Source organism: Podarcis vaucheri (genome assembly GCF_965113315.1).
Source record: "Podarcis vaucheri genome assembly, chromosome: 7".
NCBI classification, from domain to species: domain Eukaryota; kingdom Metazoa; phylum Chordata; class Lepidosauria; order Squamata; family Lacertidae; genus Podarcis; species Podarcis vaucheri.
The window spans coordinates 26,329,070-26,351,731 of NC_138765.1; the positions used below are offsets into that span (position 1 = coordinate 26,329,070).

The window sequence follows — 22,662 nt, forward strand, 5'->3', positions numbered from 1 at the left end:
TGGGCAATGTACATTGTTGACAATAAAGAGGTGTCTGAATGCCTAGTGAACATACAACACCCCCCGCAAAAAACCCCCCACTTTAATATGAATGAGGAACTACTGGCAACCAAGTCCAATTTCCAATAATAATGGATTCCAAACCAAATGTTGACCGTGGAAAATCCACTGAGTATTAATGAGTGTAATTAAAATTATAATAAAACATCAGACGTTTAAAACTTCCCTAAACAGGGCTGCTTTCAGTACCTTCTAAAAGTCAGATAGTTGCTTGTTTCCACAGGGCGGGTGCCACTACCAAGAAGGCCCTCAGCCTTGTTCCCTATAACTTCATTTCTTGCAGTGAGGGAACCACCAGGAGGCCCTCGGAGCTGGACCTCAGTGTCCGGGCTCAATGATGGGGGTGGAGATGCTCCTTCACGCATACTGGGCGGAGGCCGTTTAGGGCTTTCAAGGTCAGCACCAACACATATATTTTTTTAATGATTTTTTTATTAGTTTCCAATTTTATACATCTTATCTCTCACACATATATCCAATAACAAGGTTATCTGAACCTTCCGACTTCCCTCCCTCCCATGGATTCTTAAATTTTAAAAATTAATTTTTTGCATCTTACACTTTTCCCAACTATTATGTACTCCTAATTTATCACAATCAATTTCACATTACAAATGTCATTATAATGCTGCCAATGATTTTAACTGTTTAAATTGTGTTTTTTTAAAAAAAAACTACAAATTTACCGTATTTTTCGCCCTATAGGACGCACTTTTTCTCCTCCAAAAATGAAGGGGAAATCTGGGCGCGTCCAATGGGGCGAATGCAGGCTTTCCCTGAAGCCTGGAGAGCGAGAGGGGTCGGTGCGCACCGACCCCTCTCGCTCTCCAGGCTTCAGGAAGACATCCGCAAGCCTTGCAAGCCCGGCGGGAGGTCCCGCTGGCTCGCAAAGCTTGTGGGCAGCAGCCTGCAGCCCACAAGCTCGGGGGGTAGTGGGGAGGCGGAGCGCCGTCACCCCGCTATTCCCCGACCTGATCTGGAGGCTGCCGGGGGGTAGAAGCAAGCTTGCTTCTCCCCATCGCCAGCCCCATAAGCTCGGGGGACAGTGGGGCAAGCTGCTGCCCCACGGAGGCTAGAGAGGCTGTCCCTGAAGGCAGAAGAGGGAGACGGAGCGCTCCGTCTCCCTCTTCTAGCTTGGGGATGGTTGCGCAAACCTGGGGGGAAAATAAAAATTTTTTCCTTGATTTCCCCCCCAAAAAGCTAGGTGCGTCCTATGGGCTGGTGCGTCCTATAGGGCGAAAAATACGGTACTCCACACTCTACAAGTACAAAGGAACAAAGGAAGTGGATTAGACAGAAAATGGGTTTGGCCTCCCTCAAACTCGCTGGTACTTAGAAAGGCAAAGACAAGAGCAGAGAGTGGAGTGGAGTGATGTGAGGTAGAAGCTGGAAGTGGAAGGGGCATGCTGGGAAGCCAAAGAGACAGAGCGATGCTTGATTTCTGTTTGAAGATTGCAACTATGGGAGAAGCAAGGTCTCTTGGAGTGCTAATGCTGTGAACTCCTCCGTTGTAGGCTTAGGTGGTATATATTTGTAAATAAACCATAAATCCTAAAGACACCTCAGCCTTTGCTGGGCCCAGTGGTTTTTTACTATATATTTTTTTTGGTACTCTCATTTACCTACTCATATTGAAATGCTGCCCCGCAATGAGGCCATTCTTAGCTTCACAAAATGTTTGGGGGTATGCATATCCCTGCGTCCCCTGTGCCTCATTCTGAAGGAAACATGAAGCCTGGACAAGTGCCTGGATGCTCCTGCACAGTTTATTTAGGAATCCCTGCTCTCCATGCATGCAAGCTTTTACACATCCTCATCCAAATGCCACCTCGTATCCACCACACCCCATATCCACATCTACCATTTCCACAGCTCTTTGTTTTTTAACTTGCTAGATTTTCCACAGAAACTAAAAGGGAAAATAATATAGGATGGCATTCTGAAGAGGGCATTGTGTGGCTGCTGTTCAAAAATTGCATGCATAACCAGCCTTGAATCCATGGTAGACTGCTGTCCTCAGAAACCTTTGCAGGGATACATTGTGCAGTTCTTATTTTGAAGAGAATAAAAACTGCTCTGGTGGTTCCCATTCATTTGAATGAGGCATGTGCAGGACAGCTTTCCAACTCAGTGGTAGGAAGACTGTGGTCCCCCAGGTGTTGCTGGACTACAACTCCCATCAGCCCTTGGCCATGCTGGTTGGGGCTGATGGGAGCCCAACAGTATATGGATGGTCAGAAGCGACCCACCCCTGTTCAAACAGCTTGCTGTGCCCCATGTTAATTAATTTCTTTGGATTTTCTGCCACAGGCACCACGAGTGTTGGGTACGGCCCCTGCACACAGTGTGACAGTGCTGCCATAGTTAGGGATCGACACACTTCTTTTGTTTTCAGACCAAGACAGATTAGTGACCCCTCCTTCCATCTCATGTTCCATTGAAAAAACAGCTGGGGAAGTTGCAAATGCAGCCCTGTGGCCATCGGATGCCTGTGGTTAGTTTATGGGTTTTCTAAAGGTAGACCTAGAGAAGCAGTGAAACACAGTGGCTTCATTGGAGGCCTGGCAGGCATTTAAGAACACAGTTTGCTGGAACCTTTATTTCAAGTTTAATATAGCAAATTCTTTTGGAACTGGAGCATATAAAGATACCCACATGGCACCATCCCAGGATCAGAGATGCTCCTACACATCTAAGCCAGCTTTGTTTCATTGCTGGCCACCGCCCTCTGCCATTCCAACCCTGTTAGGGTATGTGGGTCTATGAAGAGCCACAAAAGGCTGGTCTTTCTAAGAGAGCTGACTTTTGCTACTGTCGGTACCCTGTCAACAGAGCCCTCACTGGTTGTACAACCTCTGCAAACTCCTTCATTGCCTTGGCATGAAGGTTTGGGTCCTCTGCCAAGTGCCTGAAAAGATTTACGGGTGTTGCACACCGGAGGACCCTGGGCATAGGGATCCGGATAGGCAAGGAGATGTTACCAATAATGAAATGCTGAAGATATATCTCCTGCAGGGCCGTGTGCATATACAAGAGGATGTCCTGAAGTCTTCGTGCAGAGCTCTCAGGGCCCCAGTCCAACGGGGGCTGAAAGAGCAAGAGATGCATCAGGCAAGTCTTGTAGTGATAGTTGGTGAGCACCATGTTCTTCCCCTCTGATGGGCTGGACTCTTTGAAATAGATTATGATCTGGAGACATTTCAGGTGGCAGCTCTTCTCTGGGACTCGCTGGCTCACCCACTCAAAAAAGAGCAGCTCCTGGACAGCAAAGGACTTCTGCCAGACGGTGCCAGTCAAACGATCCATCATGGCAGGTTGGGTGGCCAGGAAGACCAAGGAGTCTCCTTGCTGCACCCCGAGTATGATGTCAACAGAGATCGACTTGCCTGACCAGAATGCCAGTTTCAGTCGACATGTTGAACTAGAAGGCTGAGGCACAAGGTCAAGGTCGTACTTGGGCTGGATACTGGGCCAGGCATTGCCCACCAGGCCTTGGAACCAGTGGATTGTTTTCTCCACATCCAAGTGGAAGCTGGTGCACAAAACGTGGATAAGGAAGATTCCTTGCTTGTCACTGCTCAGTTCTTTCTCTGGATGGTGAAGGAAACACACCACATCCCCCAGGAACCTCTCTCTCTTGCACACACATTCTGTCTCCACCAAGATGTGTCCATGTGTGCTTGGGGCACCCTCAGATTTACTAGTTTCAATGTGGAAAGAGTGCCCCTTGGGTGGTTGTATGGGCACGAGAACGCGGAAAGCTTTGGAAGGCTTCTGTGTGTGCCATCCTTCAAAGGCACTGTCCACCCCGATGCAGTTCTCCAGCACAGGGAGGGTGTTCTGGTAGGGAAGGGCTCCGCGACAAGCCTCCAGCAAGTCATTCACAAAGGTCTCCACAAAGTAACACATGTTGGTCAGATCACTGGCTTCCAGGTCAATGTGCTGGTCATAGAAGGTCTCCAGCATTTTTTGCTTGGATTCGTCGTCTTCGGATTCCGTGTCAGTGTCGTCAAAGTCTTCTTCACTGGTGGTGGTGCTGGAGCTGTCTGTGCTGGAGTCATAACTGGGTTCCTTCTCTATGGCGTGTCCGCAGCACCCAAACAGGATGAGAATGACCAGCCCTACGTAGTGCCACCCATCCCAGGTTCCATCCTCTGCTGCCGGATTGGTTGTCACCCAATCCTCCCGGCTCTGCCTTGGGTCCCAGTTCCAGTCAAATTCTGTCTGCAGGCGTCCCATTTCTGTTTTCATCAGCTTCTCATGCTCCTGGAGCTGGTCCAGTGTGGCCGAGTCTGTGTGGTCACTGACCATCAGGGGGCGATGAACTAGAGCTAGCACAGCCAGGAAGATTAGGCGGCCCAAGGCCATCTCTAAAGCAGATGTCCCTGGAGAAAAACATGAGAGAGAAAAGCATCCAAACTGTTGACAAGGAAGATTTCTCAGCAAGGCTGCATGAATTCTGCCCTGGAGAAAAGACTGAATCCTGCAATCAGTAGAAATCATATCAATTAAATTGTAAACATAGCTTATTTGCTAAGTGATTACCATTTTGTACATTTCCCCCTCCTGGTATTGGTAACTGTGGGGAGTGGGAAGGAACTGGGGTTGGTGGGGTAGAGCTGGATAGGAAACATCTGGGATGTTTCTGCTCTTCCCACCCTTCAGGTACTTATTACCTGATACCTGCTTGCACAGAGGTGTTAGCCAAAGGGGCTCAGCCAGCAGACCACCACTGAGCCAAGCAGTCCTCCCCCCAAACAATACCAGAACACATGTCAATCAGCTCAGAATGTGGCAATAGGTAGCTTTCCCATTGTCCTTTTTGCCCATGGCAACCAGTGCTTTTTTTCTTAAAAAAAAATGTTTAGGGGTTGTCAGGGAACTGACATCAGAGGCACGGGAGAAGGAGAGGGTCTCTGATTCTGCAGGAGAAGGTCCCAGTGCTAGGGGGAGACTCAGCTGGGAAGAAGGGAAAGGGAATAAGTGTAACACCAGGGATCCAGGAGAGCAACGGGACAGGGAGGTGCAGGGGCTCCAGGACTCTTCGTTGGAAGTTAGCGAGGAGAGCCCAGGCACCCCGCTGCCCACGCCCACCCTGCGCAGGAGACTCCCGCGCAGTGAGAGGCGGAGACGATTGGGCGTCAAACAACTCTTATGTTGGCAGCGCTTTAAGAAACGCCCACAGACAGATTCTACGAGTGACTAAGGGCAGCCACGCTGAGATGGGCTGTGCAGTCCGGAGGGTTTAACCAGGCAAACTAATGCTCAAACGGAGCAGGATTACGCACGAGTAACTCCCAACCACTACAGGGGTACTCTCATTTTCCCACTCATATTGAAAAACTGCTGATCAATGAGGCCAAACTTAGATTCACAAAATGTTTAGGGATATGCGTGCCCTGGCATCCCCCCAGAAAAAAAGCACTGGTGATAGCCATGGTGAAAGTCAGCAAAAGAAGTAAAAGAGCAAGTGAAGGACACAAGAAGAGCCTTGTTCAGTCCAGCATCCCGTTCTCCTGGTGGCCAGTCTGTGAGAAACCTTCACCACAGGACCTGAGCGCAAGAGCACAGTCCCTTCCTGTTTCCAGCAACTGGCACTCAGAAGCATTTCTGCTTCCAGCCATGGAGGCAGAGCAGAGGCATCCTGGCTAGTGGCCCCTGTGACCTTCTCCTCCATGAATTTGTCCAGTCCTCTTTTAAAGCCATCCAACTCAGTGGTGCATCCACTGTAACTGCTATCTCAGAAGGTGCTAGCCATTCCTATCCCTGCTCAGATTTGTCCTTTTCAGTTTATTCTTCTTCCGCCATTATTGTTCTGTGAGGGTCAAGACTCAAGGGCGTTGGTGGCTGGGCCTGAACCCCACCACCCAGCGTGAGGGTCTCTTGGTGGGGAAAGGTTTAATCTCCCTTGATAAGAGATAGGGGAAAGGTGTTTGTGTTATCCCAAGTGAGAGATGTTGGTTTTTTGTCTTTGCAACTGCTGGATTTGGACATGATGATGGGTTGTGGAATGTTTTGAGTGTTTTGCCAAAGTGAGAATTGAGTGGATGGTACTATGTGATGGAAGCAAGGGAGTGTAATTGTCGGAGGAGTGAGGGTGGCACTTAATTCCTTATTTGTAATATTACATGTGGCGGCGCTTTTTTGTAATAATCATGTGGTCCCCATATATATATATATATAGCCCAGACACCCCGACTCTTACACGGGAAGACACCCGAAGACACCAAAACCTGCATTCCTGTACCCGTGAAAATCTACGAAAGCAAATATCTCACCTCTACGGGGAGGAAACCTTCCAGCTGACAAGAACCTACGAGAAACTAGAAATCCGAAGGCCCAGACACCCCGACTCTTACACGGGAAGACACCCGAAGACACCAAAACCTGCATTCCTGTACCCGTGAAAATCTACGAAAGCAAATATATATATATATATATATGCAGGTTTTGGTGTCTTCGGGTGTCTTCCCGTGTAAGAGTCGGGGTGTCTGTGCGACGTTTCGACGAGGTCTCACTCGTCATCTTCAGGCTGGTGCTTTCGGCTTCTTGTTACTGGAACAGGGCTCTGTTCCAGTAACAAGAAGCCGAAAGCACCAGCCTGAAGATGACGAGTGAGACCTCGTCGAAACGTCGCACAGACACCCCGACTCTTACACGGGAAGACACCCGAAGACACCAAAACCTGCATTCCTGTACCCGTGAAAATCTACGAAAGCATATATATATATATATATATATATATATACACACACACACACACACACATATATATATCAGCTGCATTCCGATATATTTTAATTTTGCAAATAATTCACTTTTGTTTTTTAGTTTTTAGAGATTTGCTGCTTAATTGTGTTACTACCAATGTAGGATTTTATCATTAACAGCTGTGTTGAATGTGGGATTTGTCTTTTTTATATAATGTATCTTGGTTCTTGTTGAAGCAAGCTGCTTGTAGTCAACAGTCTAGGGGCTGCGTGCCAGTTGGTAGGTTGGGCAGGAGAGACCGAAAGTGGAAGGAGCAATGGTTGTGGCTCCTATCCCATTTGCACAGCAGACTGCCTTGCAGCTTCACAAACACCAGAGGTTTCTACACATCCGCCCACCCTTGTAGCTTGCCTCCAGCTGCCTGTCACATAGGCCAATCCCACCCCTCTCCATCACTTCCATTCCTACCTCTGGAGGCGCAGAGCTCTTAAAGGGGCATCTTAAGCCAGGGCTGCTCCATGCCTCTCCTCCTCTCTGCAGGCACAGCACAACATACTCAAGTCACTCTTGCTCTTTAAAGCCTGGGCCTTCCCCAGCTCTCCCACTGCCTTTGTGCAGCCCTGTTGGCTGTTGCCTGCTGCACTGCTAGCTCACCCCCATTATTACTTGGCTGACTGTGAAGTCACAGCTGCCCCAGCAGTCACAGCTGCCCTTAAAAGGAGAGGGAAGCAGGTCCAGCTTCCCTTGCACTGCCCTGTATGGGTCCCTTGGCCACCAGGACTGGTCCTGCTCAGCTCTGGCAAGAAGACAAAGCACCAGGGAGAGTTTAGGCCAGCCTGGTGGCCTTCACCTGTTTTGGACTACAACTCCTATCTGCCCCAGCTGGTATGGCCATCTCTGTGCCATCTCCATAGCTGTCAACGTTCCCCCCCCCCTTTTTTTTAAAGGGAAATTACTTTATTCCGAATAGGATTCCTTGCAAGAAAAAAGGAAAAGTTGACAGCTATGGCCACCTGTGCCTCTGGTGGATAGGCCCAAAGGCATGTACCAAGCTGCAGCAGAGGGACCACAGCTGAAGGGTTGAGAGCTCAGCAGCAGAGCCCAGGCAAGGGTTCCAGGGTCAGTCTCTGGCATCTCCTGCTTAAAAAAGGATCAGGTAAGAGGTGGCACAAAGGCCCTCAGCAGAAGGCCCTGGACTGCTGCTGCCAGTTAGAACAGGGCTGCCATAGGTCTGGATCTTCCTGGACGTTACTGGGATTTCAAGGGCGGAATTGACTTCGGGGGGGGGGGGGGATTTCCGAAAGGCAGTGCTTTCTCCTGGATCTTAGGCAAGTCAATTGAAACAACATTGGGCTCAACAATTTTGGTGGTTTCCTTAAAAGAAGCTCAATAATTTTGGGGTGTCCTGGTTTTTACTTTATGAAATATGGCAACCCTAAGTTAGAATAATAGACAATACTGAGCTAGATGTGAAGCTGCCTTATTCCAGACCAGGCTACATTCTAGCTCAGTCAAAGGGTTATGCTTCTCACCTTCAGTGGGAAAGACCTGTCTCCTCTGCCTAAGACCCCAGAGAGCTATTGACAGTCAAGAGGAGACCACCCTTGCTGGCTGGGCTGATGTGAGTGAGGGATGCAATGAGGCAGCAACTTCCATTCTGACCTGTGTTTGGTGTGGTTCCTGTAGTGCTGCAGTTTGGTTTCTGCTAAATACAGGGGCGCCGACTTATAAAAAATATTGGGGGAGCCCGCGAAAGCTCATGAATAATAAATAAGCTCATGAATATGCAGATAAAGTGGCACCGCCTCCTCGTGAGCGAATAGGGGAGAGCGTGCTGCGCCTATTAATCAGCTCCGAAGGAAATTGGGTGGAGCTTTTGCTCGGGAGGGAGGGCAGGAGGCATGCAGCCCGACCCTGTGCATTTTGGGCTGGGGGAGGGGCGGCGGTGGCGCTCTGCTGGAGGGGCGCCCGAGATTCTTGGGGGGGGCAGAGCCCCCCCAAACGAATTTTTGAGGGGGCTCGGGCCCCCTCAGGCCCCATGGAGTCGCGCCTATGCCTCGGGTTACATACGCTTCAGGTTACAGACTCCACTAACCCAGAAATAGCACCTCAGGTTAAGAACTTTGCTTCAGGATGAGAACAGAAATCGTGCTCCGGTGGCGCGGTGACAGCAGGAGGCCCCATTAGCTAAAGTGGTGCTTCAGGTTAAGAATAGTTTCAGGTTAAGAACGGACCTCCAGAACAAATTAAGTTCTTAACCTGAGGTACCACTGTATTTTCATCTGAGGAAAGCTGGAGGGTATGAGGTTGACCGCCTCTTCTTTAAATCATGTGCCTGATTTAAAGGGGGGGGGGCACCTGAGGTCTGGAAGCCTTCCACAAATTCTGTGCAGCTTCAAGCTAAACTGCCGGTTCAGAAATATCACACAGTGCACTTGGCCCCTTGGGCACTGGGCAGCTTCACAGAAACTTCCAAACCGTAAGAGCTGTGGAACAGACTGCCTCAAAAGGTGGTGGGCAATCCTTGGCTGGAGGTATTTAAGCAGAGGCTGGATAACTACGTATCTGCCAAGGATGCTGTAGTTGCAGGCGGCGCTGTGGTCTAAAGCACTGAGCCCCTTCGGCTTGCCATTCAGAAGGTCGGCAGTTTGAATCCCCTTGACGGGGTGAGCTCCTGTTGCTCTGTCCCAGCTTCTGCCAACCTAGCAGTACAAAAGCTCACCAGTGCAAATAGATAAATAGGTACCACTACGGCGGGAAGGTAAACGGCGTTTCCGTGCGCTCTGGTTTCCACCACGGTATTCCGTTGCACCAGAAGCTGTTTAGTCATGTTGGCCACATGACCTGGAATGCTGTCTGTGGGCAAACGCCAGCACCCTCGGCCTGAAAGCGAGATGAGCTAGACTTAACTGTCCAGGGGTCCTTTACGTTTTACTTTTACCTAATTGCATCCTGCATTGTAGATAATGCATTGAACAGGGGGTTGGACCGGATTAATAATCTGCAGAATATGTGTCTATTCATTTGTTTCAAGGTAATGTCCCATTGCACCAGATATATGGAACAAACTCATACAAAAAAATCTAGATCACTCACTTGCTCCGATTGCACCCCAGGGTCAAACAACAGTGTCAATGAAAGAGACCTGCTGCTGCAGCTTGGGGGAGGGAAACAGTTTACCTCCTCTTTCCCTATATTCCATTGTATCACCATTCATCCTTCATTTTTGCTCTTCACTGATATAGGGAAATATTGATAAAGAGAGGCATTCAAAATTCTAGCACGCTCAGTATATTGTGTGTATTCTCCATTTCCAGGAGTTACTGTATTTTTTGCTCTATAAGACTCACTTTTCCCCTCCTAAAAAGTAAGGGTAAATGTGTGTGAGTCTTATGGAGCGAATGCAGGCTGCGCAGCTATATACAGCTTTCTGTAATGTATGTTTATTGATAATACGCAAGCAGAACACAAGTGGTAGCAAAGAGATGTTGGGGGTAAGATGAGCAGTTAATGTGCAGAACAGCTGGCCACCAGGCATAAAGCAGAAATGGTCAGAGAATATACAAAACACAACTGAGAAATGCACATTCCCATAGTCCTATTGGAGATTATGTACATTGACTGGGAAATGTGCATAATCACCTCCTCAATGATAGATCATGCACACATTCTCTATGAAGCCTGGTGAATGTGCACAATGACTGGTGGTTATGCACATTAACCACTCAATTTGGTTAACAGAGACACCCCTTCAAGTCAGCAGATCCAATGAGAGACCCTGAAGGAGTCTTCACCTTCAGCCAACTCAAATCTCTTTAACTACCAACTGTGACTTTTCACAAATACACACCCTACCTGCCCTTCTCCTCAACCTGAAGGTTGTCACCTTTCCCAAATCCTGCTTGGCAACTCAGTCAAAAACACAAATTTCCCCAGTCATCAGTAGACATCTCATACCATTGGCCTTCAATGACAGAACATCACCCAGTTAGGTTGGGCTTCTAACCAGCAATTCGCTTAATGAAGGGATGATTGGGCAGGTGTGTGTGCATGTGACTAACAATATATCAAAATATCAATGCCACCTAAGTAAAATTATAACTAAAATTGGTTTAGGAAAAGGACGAGGGGGTACGGTGCCACAGAGAAGATCCCCGGACTGCTTGGATTGCTTATTTCTGTGGAAAAAGCAGAAAGACCTGCAAACTGATTCATTTTAGCCCAATTGAAGCCGATCCCAGTGAACAGGCTTCAAGCCAAGTGCAGCCGTTTAATGCAATTGTGGCTCAAATTATATCTATAGCTAATGAAACCTGGAGCATCTCAGCACCTGTGGATCTTGCCACCTGTTTGAATTCCTCTTTGGTGGTTTCCCCCCTTTTCCATTTTTTGTACACATCCTTTTTTAATCTTAACTCAGTTAAAAGTTCTTTAGATAGCCACCCTGGCTTCTTTAGGCACCTTCCATGTTTCCGTCTCATTGGTATTGCCTGAAGTTGTGCTTTTACTATCTCCCTCTTAACAAACTCCCAGCCATCATGAACTCCCTTTCCTTTTAGTATTACTGTCCATGGGATCTCACCCAGCACTTCCCTAAGTTTGATGAAGTCGGCTTTCTTAAAGTCAAGATGTTCACTAAGCTTTTGGACACCTTTAGATATTGGCAAACTTTCCATGGTGGTTTCTGACTAGGCAGAAACCAGATCCCTTTCGGGTTCCCTTGGCAAGTCCTGCATCATACAAGGCCAACCCCTAGCAACGCAGAACAGAACAGGGGCAGCCACCCAGAAGTCCCTGCTCCATGTTACACTGCCCTCGTATGATGCAGGCCTTGCCAAGGGGAACCCAAAAGGGATCTGGTTTCTGCCTAGTCAGAAACCACCATGGAAAACTTGTTGACAATAAAGAGGTGTCTGAATGCCTAGTGAACATACAACACACCCCGCAAAAAAACCCCCACTTTAATATGAATGAGGAACTACTGGCAACCAAGTCCAATTTCCAATAATAATGGATTCCAAACCAAATGTTGACCGTGGAAAATCCACTGAGTATTAATGAGTGTAATTAAAATTATAATAAAACATCAGACGTTTAAAACTTCCCTAAACAGGGCTGCTTTCAGTACCTTCTAAAAGTCAGGTAGTTGCTTGTTTCCACAGGGCGGGTGCCACTACCAAGAAGGCCCTCAGCCTTGTTCCCTATAACTTCGTTTCTTGCAGTGAGGGAACCACCAGGAGGCCCTCGGAGCTGGACCTCAGTGTCCGGGCTCAATGATGGGGGTGGAGATGCTCCTTCACGCATACTGGGCGGAGGCCGTTTAGGGCTTTCAAGGTCAGCACCAACACATATATTTTTTTTAATGATTTTTTTATTAGTTTCCAATTTTATACATCTTATCTCTCACACATATATTCAATAACAAGGTTCTCTGAACCTTCCGACTTCCCTCCCTCCCATGGGTTCTTAAATTTTAAAAATTAATTTTTTGCATCTTACACTTTTCCCAACTATTATGTACTCCTAATTTATCACAATCAATTTCACATTACAAATGTCATTATAATGCTGCCAATGATTTTAACTGTTTAAATTGTGTTTTTTTTTAAAAAAACTACAAATTTACCGTATTTTTCACCCTATAGGACGCACTTTTTCTCCTCCAAAAATGAAGGGGAAATCTGGGCGCGTCCAATGGGGCGAATGCAGGCTTTCCCTGAAGCCTGGAGAGCGAGAGGGGTCGGTGCGCACCGACCCCTCTCGCTCTCCAGGCTTCAGGAAGCTATCCGCAAGCCTTGCAAGCCCGGCGGGAGGTCCCGCTGGCTCGCAAAGCTTGTGGGCAGCAGCCTGCAGCCCACAACCTCGGGGGATAGTGGGGAGGTGGAGCACCGCCACCACGCTATTCACCGACCTGATCTGGAGGCTGGCGGGGGGGGAGGGAGAAGCAAGCTTGCTTCTCCCCATCGCCAGCCCCATAAGCTCGGGGGATAGCGGGGAGGCGGAGCGCCGTCACCCCGCTATTCCCCGACCTGATCTGAAGGCTGGCGGGCGGGGGGGGAGAAGCAAGCTAACTTCTCTCCCCCCCCCGCCAGCCCCACAAGCTCGGGGGGTAGTGGGGAGGCGGAGCGCCGTCACCCCGCTATTCCCCGACCTGATCTGGAGGCTGCCGGGGGGGAGAAGCAAGCTTGCTTCTCCCTATCGCCAGCCCCATAAGCTCAGGGGACAGTGGGGCAAGCTGCTGCCCCACGGAGGCTAGGGAGGCTGTCCCTGAAGGCAGAAGAGGGAGACGGAGCGCTCCGTCTCCCTCTTCTAGCTTGGGGATGGCTGCGCAAACCTGGGGGGGAAATGCAATGAGGCCATTCTTAGCTTCACAAAATGTTTGGGGGTATGCATATCCCTGCGTCCCCTGTGCCTCATTCTGAAGGAAACATGAAGCCTGGACAAGTGCCTGGATGCTCCTGCACAGTTTATTTAGGAATCCCTGCTCTCCATGCATGCAAGCTTTTACACATCCTCATCCAAATGCCACCTCGTATCCACCACACCCCATATCCACATCTACCATTTCCACAGCTCTTTGTTTTTTAACTTGCTAGATTTTCCACAGAAACTAAAAGGGAAAATAATATAGGATGGCATTCTGAAGAGGGCATTGTGTGGCTGCTGTTCAAAAATTGCATGCATAACCAGCCTTGAATCCATGGTAGACTGCTGTCCTCAGAAACCTTTGCAGGGATACATTGTGCAGTTCTTATTTTGAAGAGAATAAAAACTGCTCTGGTGGTTCCCATTCATTTGAATGAGGCATGTGCAGGACAGCTTTCCAACTCAGTGGTAGGAAGACTGTGGTCCCCCAGGTGTTGCTGGACTACAACTCCCATCAGCCCTTGGCCATGCTGGTTGGGGCTGATGGGAGCCCAACAGTATATGGATGGTCAGAAGCGACCCACCCCTGTTCAAACAGCTTGCTGTGCCCCATGTTAATTAATTTCTTTGGATTTTCTGCCACAGGCACCACGAGTGTTGGGTACGGCCCCTGCACACAGTGTGACAGTGCTGCCATAGTTAGGGATCGACACACTTCTTTTGTTTTCAGACCAAGACAGATTAGTGACCCCTCCTTCCATCTCATGTTCCATTGAAAAAACAGCTGGGGAAGTTGCAAATGCAGCCCTGTGGCCATCGGATGCCTGTGGTTAGTTTATGGGTTTTCTAAAGGTAGACCTAGAGAAGCAGTGAAACACAGTGGCTTCATTGGAGGCCTGGCAGGCATTTAAGAACACAGTTTGCTGGAACCTTTATTTCAAGTTTAATATAGCAAATTCTTTTGGAACTGGAGCATATAAAGATACCCACATGGCACCATCCCAGGATCAGAGATGCTCCTACACATCTAAGCCAGCTTTGTTTCATTGCTGGCCACCGCCCTCTGCCTTTCCAACCCTGTTAGGGTATGTGGGTCTATGAAGAGCCACAAAAGGCTGGTCTTTCTAAGAGAGCTGACTTTTGCTACTGTCGGTACCCTGTCAACAGAGCCCTCACTGGTTGTACAACCTCTGCAAACTCCTTCATTGCCTTGGCATGAAGGTTTGGGTCCTCTGCCAAGTGCCTGAAAAGATTTATGGGTGTTGCACACCGGAGGACCCTGGGCATAGGGATCCGGATAGGCAAGGAGATGTTACCAATAAGGAAATGCTGAAGATATATCTCCTGCAGGGCGGTGTGCATATACAAGATGATGTCCTGAAGTCTTCGTGCAGAGCTCTCAGGGCCCCAGTCCAACGGGGGCTGAAAGAGCAAGAGATGCATCAGGCAAGTCTTGTAGTGATAGTTGGTGAGCACCATGTTCTTCCCCTCTGATGGGCTGGACTCTTTGAAATAGATTATGATCTGGAGACATTTCAGGTGGCAGCTCTTCTCTGGGACTCGCTGGCTCACCCACTCAAAAAAGAGCAGCTCCTGGACAGCAAAGGACTTCTGCCAGACGGTGCCAGTCAAACGATCCATCATGGCAGGTTGGGTGGCCAGGAAGACCAAGGAGTCTCCTTGCTGCACCCCGAGTATGATGTCAACAGAGATCGACTTGCCTGACCAGAATGCCAGTTTCAGTCGACATGTTGAACTAGAAGGCTGAGGCACAAGGTCAAGGTCGTACTTGGGCTGGATACTGGGCCAGGCCTTGCCCACCAGGCCTTGGAACCAGTGGATTGTTTTCTCCACATCCAAGTGGAAGCTGGTGCACAAAACGTGGATAAGGAAGATTCCTTGCTTGTCACTGCTCAGTTCTTTCTCTGGATGGTGAAGGAAACACACCACATCCCCCAGGAACCTCTCTCTCTTGCACACACATTCTGTCTCCACCAAGATGTGTCCATGTGTGCTTGGGGCACCCTCAGATTTACTAGTTTCAATGTGGAAAGAGTGCCCCTTGGGTGGTTGTATGGGCACGAGAACGCGGAAAGCTTTGGAAGGCTTCTGTGTGTGCCATCCTTCAAAGGCACTGTCCACCCCGATGCAGTTCTCCAGCACAGGGAGGGTGTTCTGGTAGGGAAGGGCTCCGCGACAAGCCTCCAGCAAGTCATTCACAAAGGTCTCCACAAAGTCACACATGTTGGTCAGATCACTGGCTTCCAGGTCAATGTGCTGGTCATAGAAGGTCTCCAGCATTTTTTGCTTGGATTCGTCGTCTTCGGATTCCGTGTCAGTGTCGTCATAGTCTTCTTCACTGGTGGTGGTGCTGGAGCTGTCTGTGCTGGAGTCATAACTGGGTTCCTTCTCTATGGCGTGTCCGCAGCACCCAAACAGGATGAGAATGACCAGCCCTACGTAGTGCCACCCATCCCAGGTTCCATCCTCTGCTGCCGGATTGGTTGTCACCCAATCCTCCCGGCTCTGCCTTGGGTCCCAGTTCCAGTCAAATTCTGTCTGCAGGCGTCCCATTTCTGTTTTCATCAGCTTCTCATGCTCCTGGAGCCGGTCCAGTGTGGCCGAGTCTGTGTGGTCACTGACCATCAGGGGGCGATGAACTAGAGCTAGCACAGCCAGGAAGATTAGGCGGCCCAAGGCCATCTCTAAAGCAGATGTCCCTGGAGAAAAACATGAGAGAGAAAAGCATCCAAACTGTTGACAAGGAAGATTTCTCAGCAAGGCTGCATGAATTCTGCCCTGGAGAAAAGACTGAATCCTGCAATCAGTAGAAATCATATCAATTAAATTGTAAACATAGCTTATTTGCTAAGTGATTACCATTTTGTACATTTCCCCCTCCTGGTATTGGTAACTGTGGGGAGTGGGAAGGAACTGGGGTTGGTGGGGTAGGAAACATCTGGGATGTTTCTGCTCTTCCCACCCTTCAGGTACTTATTACCTGATACCTGCTTGCACAGAGGTGTTAGCCAAAGGGGCTCAGCCAGCAGACCACCACTGAGCCAAGCAGTCCCCCCCCCAAACAATACCAGAACACATGTCAATCAGCTCAGAATGTGGCAATAGGTAGCTTTCCCATTGTCCTTTTTGCCCATGGCAACCAGTGCTTTTTTTCTTAAAAAAAAATGTTTAGGGGTTGTCAGGGAACTGACATCAGAGGCACGGGAGAAGGAGAGGGTCTCTGATTCTGCAGAAGGTCCCAGTGCTAGGGGGAGACTCAGCTGGGAAGAAGGGGAAGGGAATAAGTGTAACACCAGGGATCCAGGAGAGCAACGGGACAGGGAGGTGCAGGGGCTCCAGGACTCTTTGTTGGATGTTAGTGAGGAGAGCCCAGGCACCCCGCTGCCCACACCCACCCTGCGCAGGAGACTCCCGCGCAGTGAGAGGCGGAAACGATTGGGCGTCAAACAACTCTTATGTTGGCAGCGCTTTAAGAAACGCCCACAGACAGATTCTACGAGTGACTAAGGGCAGCCACGCTGAGATGGGCTGTGCAGTCCGGAGGGTTTAACCAGGCAAACTAATGCTCAAACGGAGCAGGATTACGCACGAGTAACTCCCAACCACTACAGGGGTACTCTCATTTTCCCACTCATATTGAAAAACTGCCGCTCAATGAGGCCAAACTTAGATTCACAAAATGTTTAGGGATATGTGTGCCCTGGCATCCCCCCAGAAAAAAAGCACTGGTGATAGCCATGGTGAAAGTCAGCAAAAGAAGTAAAAGAGCAAGTTAAGGATACAAGAAGAGCCTGGTTCAGTCCAGCATCCCGTTCTCCTAGTGGCCAGTCTGTGAGAAACCTTCACCACAGGACCTGAGCGCAAGAGCACTGCCCCTTCCTGTTTCCAGCAACTGGCACTCCGAAGCATTTCTGCTTCCAGCCATGGAGGCAGAGCAGAGGCATCCTGGCTAGTGGCCCCTGTGACCTTCTCCTCCATGAATTTGTCCAGTCCTCTTTTAAAGCCATCCAACTCAGTGGTGCATCCACTGTAACTGCTATCTCAGAAGGTGCTAGCCATTCCTATCCCTGCTCAGATTTGTCCTTTTCAGTTTATTCTTCTTCCGCCATTATTGTTCTGTGAGGGTCAAGACTCAAGGGCGTTGGTGGCTGGGCCTGAACCCCACCCCCCCAGGGTGAGGGTCTCTTGGTGGGGAAGGGTTTAACCTCCCTTGATAACAGATGGGGGAAAGGTGTTTGTGTTATCCCAAGTGAGAGATGTTGGTTTTTTGTCTTTGCAACTGCTGGATTTGGACATGATGATGGGTTGTGGAATGTTTTGAGTGTTTTGCCAAAGTGAGAATTGAGTGGATGGTACTATGTGATGGAAGCAAGGGGAGTGTAATTGTCGGAGGAGTGAGGGTGGCACTTAATTCCTGATTTGTAATATTACATGTGGGGGCGCTTTTTTGTAATAACCATGTGGTCCCCATATATATATATATATATATATATATATATATATATATATATATATTTGCTTTCGTAGATTTTCACGGGTACAGGAATGCAGGTTTTGGTGTCTTCGGGTGTCTTCCCGTGTAAGAGTCGGGGTGTCTGTGCGACGTTTCGACGAGGTCTCACTCGTCATCTTCTGGCTGGTGCTTTCGGCTTCTTGTTACTGGAACTATATATGCAGGTTTTGGTGTCTTCGGGTGTCTTCCCGTGTAAGAGTCGGGGTGTCTGTGCGACGTTTCGACGAGGTCTCACTCGTCATCTTCAGGCTGGTGCTTTCGGCTTCTTGTTACTGGAACAGAGCAGAGTCTGGTGTTTGAGTTCCTATAAATACTGTTGAGGGGTGTGGTGTATAGCCTCCAACGTTCTGGGCAGAGAGGAAGTTCCTAGATTAGTGTGCCTTTTCTTCTTTTGTTCCTTAATTACTTGAGGGATATCTTGGGTGATTTCATGAGTGATATTCTGAATACCACTGGGTGGGTCATTAAGTGTAGATTAGTTGCTAAAGCTTTCGTGTCTTGACCTCTTGAGCTTGTGAAGAGTTTTTCTGAGAAGATGGCTGTGCTGCATTTAGTTGTGCTCTGGCTTGGCTTCGTGTATAGGGGCGAGCTATGGTTTTGTGCCTTGTGCCAGCCAGATCTGTGTAGGGATTGCAGGGGGGTGCAGCATCCGGAGGTGCCACTATAGTTTGGCTACTGGATGGAGTCTGTAATATGTCTGTGGAGAGGGTCTGGGTTTGGGTCTGGTGTGGTTGATTGGTGACGGCGTTCTGTGTGCCTCTGGTTCTGGTGTCGGTTTTTGTGGGGAGGGCTAATTTCCAGATGTCTGGCAGGCGGGATGTGTCGTCACGCTTGTTCATGTTGTGAGGGTGTTTCTCTATCTCGATGGCTTCCATGATTATTCTCTTGTGGTGATGTTCCATGTTAAAGAGCAATTTGGAATCTGCAAAATTAATTTCGTGTCCTGTTTCTTTCATGTGTTGGAAAAGAGAGGAAGTTTTTTCTTCTTTTTTGACGGCATTCTTGTGTTCTGCGATACGTGCATTTATTCGTCTGTTTGTTTGTCCAATGTACGTGGCTGGGCAGACTTTGCAGGGTATTTCATAGACCCCTTGGTTTTCCAGCTGGATTTTGTCTTTTGGGTTTCTGAGGATATTGGCTATTTTTTGGTTGGTGCAGAAGGCTGTTTTGATATTGTGTTTATGGAGGATTTTGCTGATTTTGTCTGTAGTGCCCTTGATATAAGGAAGGAGGGCCATGCCATTGTTTTCTTCTGTGTCTTGGTTTTTGGGGGGTGTTTCTTTTTGGATTAGTTTCGTAACCCTGTTTTTCTGGTATCCATTGGCGATTAACACATTTGAGAGATTCTGTAACTCAGTTGTCAAGTGGTCTTTGTCAGCCAGGCGTTTGGTTCTGGAGATGAGAGTCTTGGCTACGGAGTTTATTTGTGCAGGGTGGTGGTGTGATTGTGCATGTAAGTAGCGGTTGGTGTGTGTTTTTTCCCGGTAGATAGTGTGTCCTAGGGAGCCATCAGGTTTTTTGTAGATTAGGACGTCAAGAAAGGGGAGTTGGTTGTTGTCTTCTATTTCCATAGTGAATTGTATTTTGGGGTGTAGGCTGTTGAGATGTATGAGGAAGCTATCTAGTTTTTCTTTCCCGTGTGGCCAAATTACAAAGGTGTCGTCAACATATCTGAGCCAAAGTTTGGGTTTGTGTTCTGACTTGTCTAAAGCATTGGTTTCAAAGTGTTCCATGTACAAATTTGCGATGACCGGTGAGAGGGGTGATCCCATAGGTGCTCCTTCTATCTGTTTGTATCTTTGTCCATTGTGGATGAAGTACGTGTTGGTTAGGCAGTGGTTGGTCAGGTCCAGGATGTATTTGGGGGGGTTGTATTTGTTTTGAATGGCTGTCAAGGCTTCATTAATGGGCACTTGAGTGAAGAGAGATACAACATCGAAGCTCACAAGTAGGTCATCGGGATGTAGGTATTGCTTCTTTATTGTTTCTATGAACTGGAAGGAGTTAGTAACGTGTGAAGCGATGGATTCTGCATAGGGCTGAAGTTGCTTAGCGAGAAATTTAGCGAGATTTTGTAGAGGTGAGCCTATGGAGCTGACTATTGGTCTGAGTGGTGTTCCTTCTTTGTGTATCTTGGGGAGACCGTAGAGTTTGGGGCATCTGGATGATTTTTCTCTGGGGATGATTCTTAGCTGGATTTCTTCACTGATAGGAGAGGCTTTTATTTTGGATTTGGTGGTTTTTTCCAGATAGGTGGTGGGATCTGTTTTTATAGGTTGGTAGGTAGGGTCTTGGAGTAGATTTGATAGTTTTGCTTGGTAGTCCGATGTGTTCATCACAACAGTGGCGTTGCCTTTGTCTGCTGGGAGAATGATTATGTTGTTGTCTTTCCTCAGGTTGGTGAGTGCTTTCTGTTCTTCTTTGTGTAAATTGCTTCTGGGTGGTTTGCTGGAGCAGAGGATGTTGGTGACTTCAAGTCTGATTTTATTGGCTTCATCTGGGTCGATTTTGGTCAGGCTAGCTTCGACTCCGCATATGATGTTTTCCGTGGGGATGCGTCTCGGGGCGACTGCAAAGTTGAAACCTTTGGAGAGTACTTTGGTTTCAGTTGGGGTGAGGATCCTGTCTGATATGTTATGTACTGTTTGTTTCATGGGTTGTTGTGGAGGGTGGCTGGGCTTCTGGCGTTTCTCTAGTTTGTAGAGTTTGTTGGTGTGTCTGTCTGTCTTATGTGAGGTCTCAGTTTCAGCTCTCCAGACGGCTAGTTGTTTGCATTTGTCCCAGAGTGCAGGGTGGATTTTGTTGCATAGTTTGAGGTGAAGAGTGAGCAGATCTTTGTTGGTTTGGTTTAGTAGGTATCTTTTCTTATGTATTTCGTTTCTGATTAGGGATAGTTCAGTTCGTTTCAGGATCCTTTCGGTAGCTGGGGTTTTAGAGTGGAATTTAAGTTGGAAGCATGTGGGAGTTAAGTTGTTGTCTCGGCAGTTGCGTAGGAACAGGAGATCACATAAGATGGTGGCTCTTCGGATTTCTAGTTTCTCGTAGGTTCTTGTCAGCTGGAAGGTTTCCTCCCCGTAGAGGTGAGATATTTGCTTTCGTAGATTTTCACGGGTACAGGAATGCAGGTTTTGGTGTCTTCGGGTGTCTTCCCGTGTAAGAGTCGGGGTGTCTGTGCGACGTTTCGACGAGGTCTCACTCGTCATCTTCAGGCTGGTGCTTTCGGCTTCTTGTTACTGGAACAGAGCAGAGTCTGGTGTTTGAGTTCCTATAAATACTGTTGAGGGGTGTGGTGTATAGCCTCCAACGTTCTGGGCAGAGAGGAAGTTCCTAGATTAGTGTGCCTTTTCTTCTTTTGTTCCTTAATTACTTGAGGGATATCTTGGGTGATTTCATGAGTGATATTCTGAATACCACTGGGTGGGTCATTAAGTGTAGATTAGTTGCTAAAGCTTTCGTGTCTTGACCTCTTGAGCTTGTGAAGAGTTTTTCTGAGAAGATGGCTGTGCTGCATTTAGTTGTGCTCTGGCTTGGCTGCAATCCCTACACAGATCTGGCTGGCACAAGGCACAAAACCACAGCTCACCCCTATACACGAAGCCAAGCCACGAAAGCTTTAGCAACTAATCTACACTTAATGACCCACCCAGTGGTATTCAGAATATCACTCATGAAATCACCCAAGATATCCCTCAAGTAATTAAGGAACAAAAGAAGAAAAGGCACACTAATCTAGGAACTTCCTCTCTGCCCAGAACGTTGGAGGCTATACACCACACCCCTCAACAGTATTTATAGGAACTCAAACACCAGACTCTGCTCTGTTCCAGTAACAAGAAGCCGAAAGCACCAGCCTGAAGATGACGAGTGAGACCTCGTCGAAACGTCGCACAGACACCCCGACTCTTACACGGGAAGACACCCGAAGACACCAAAACCTGCATTCCTGTACCCGTGAAAATCTACGAAAGCATATATATATATATTTGCTTTCGTAGATTTTCACGGGTACAGGAATGCAGCTTGGTTCTTGTTGAAGCAAGCTGCTTGTAGTCAACAGTCTAGGGGCTGCGTGCCAGTTGGTAGGTTGGGCAGGAGAGACCGAAAGTGGAAGGAGCAATGGTTGTGGCTCCTATCCCATTTGCACAGCAGACTGCCTTGCAGCTTCACAAACACCAGAGGTTTCTACACATCCGCCCACCCTTGTAGCTTGCCTCCAGCTGCCTGTCACATAGGCCAATCCCACCCCTCTCCATCACTTCCATTCCTACCTCTGGAGGCGCAGAGCTCTTAAAGGGGCATCTTAAGCCAGGGCTGCTCCATGCCTCTCCTCCTCTCTGCAGGCACAGCACAACATACTCAAGTCACTCTTGCTCTTTAAAGCCTGGGCCTTCCCCAGCTCTCCCACTGCCTTTGTGCAGCCCTGTTGGCTGCTGCCTGCTGCACTGGTAGCTCACCCCCATTATTACTTGGCTGACTGTGAAGTCACAGCTGCCCCAGCAGTCACAGCTGCCCTTAAAAGGAGAGGGAAGCAGGTCCAGCTTCCCTTGCACTGCCCTGTATGGGTCCCTTGGCCACCAGGACTGCTCCTGCTCAGCTCTGGCAAGAAGACAAAGCACCAGGGAGAGTTAAGGCCAGCCTGGTGGCCTTCACCTGTTTTGGACTACAACTCCTATCTGCCCCAGCTGGTATGGCCATCTCTGTGCCATCTCCATAGTTGTCAACGTTTCCCTTTTTTTTTTTAAGGGAAATTACCTTATTCCGAATAGGATTCCTTGCAAGAAAAAAGGAAAAGTTGACAGCTATGGCCATCTCTGCCTCTGGTGGATAGGCCCAAAGGCATGTACCAAGCTGCAGCAGAGGGACCACAGCTGAAGGGTTGAGAGCTCAGCAGCAGAGCCCAGGCAAGGGTTCCAGGGTCAGTCTCTGGCATCTCCTGCTTAAAAAAGGCCCTCAGCAGAAGGCCCTGGAAGAAGAGAAGAAGAAGAGTTTGG

General features: G+C 48.5%; 2 pseudogenes across 2 annotated transcripts; both read right to left on the bottom strand.

The window, feature by feature from the left end:
- Positions 1-2,710: 2,710 nt before the first annotated feature.
- Positions 2,711-4,445, bottom strand: LOC309536690 (inositol 1,4,5-trisphosphate receptor-interacting protein-like 1 pseudogene; annotated as a pseudogene). Its single transcript has one exon. The product of its transcript is annotated as an inositol 1,4,5-trisphosphate receptor-interacting protein-like 1 pseudogene (transcript).
- A 9,677-nt stretch (positions 4,446-14,122) lies between these two features.
- On the bottom strand, positions 14,123-15,969 carry LOC309535938 (inositol 1,4,5-trisphosphate receptor-interacting protein-like 1 pseudogene; annotated as a pseudogene). Its single transcript has one exon. The product of its transcript is annotated as an inositol 1,4,5-trisphosphate receptor-interacting protein-like 1 pseudogene (transcript).
- Positions 15,970-22,662: the final 6,693 nt, after the last annotated feature.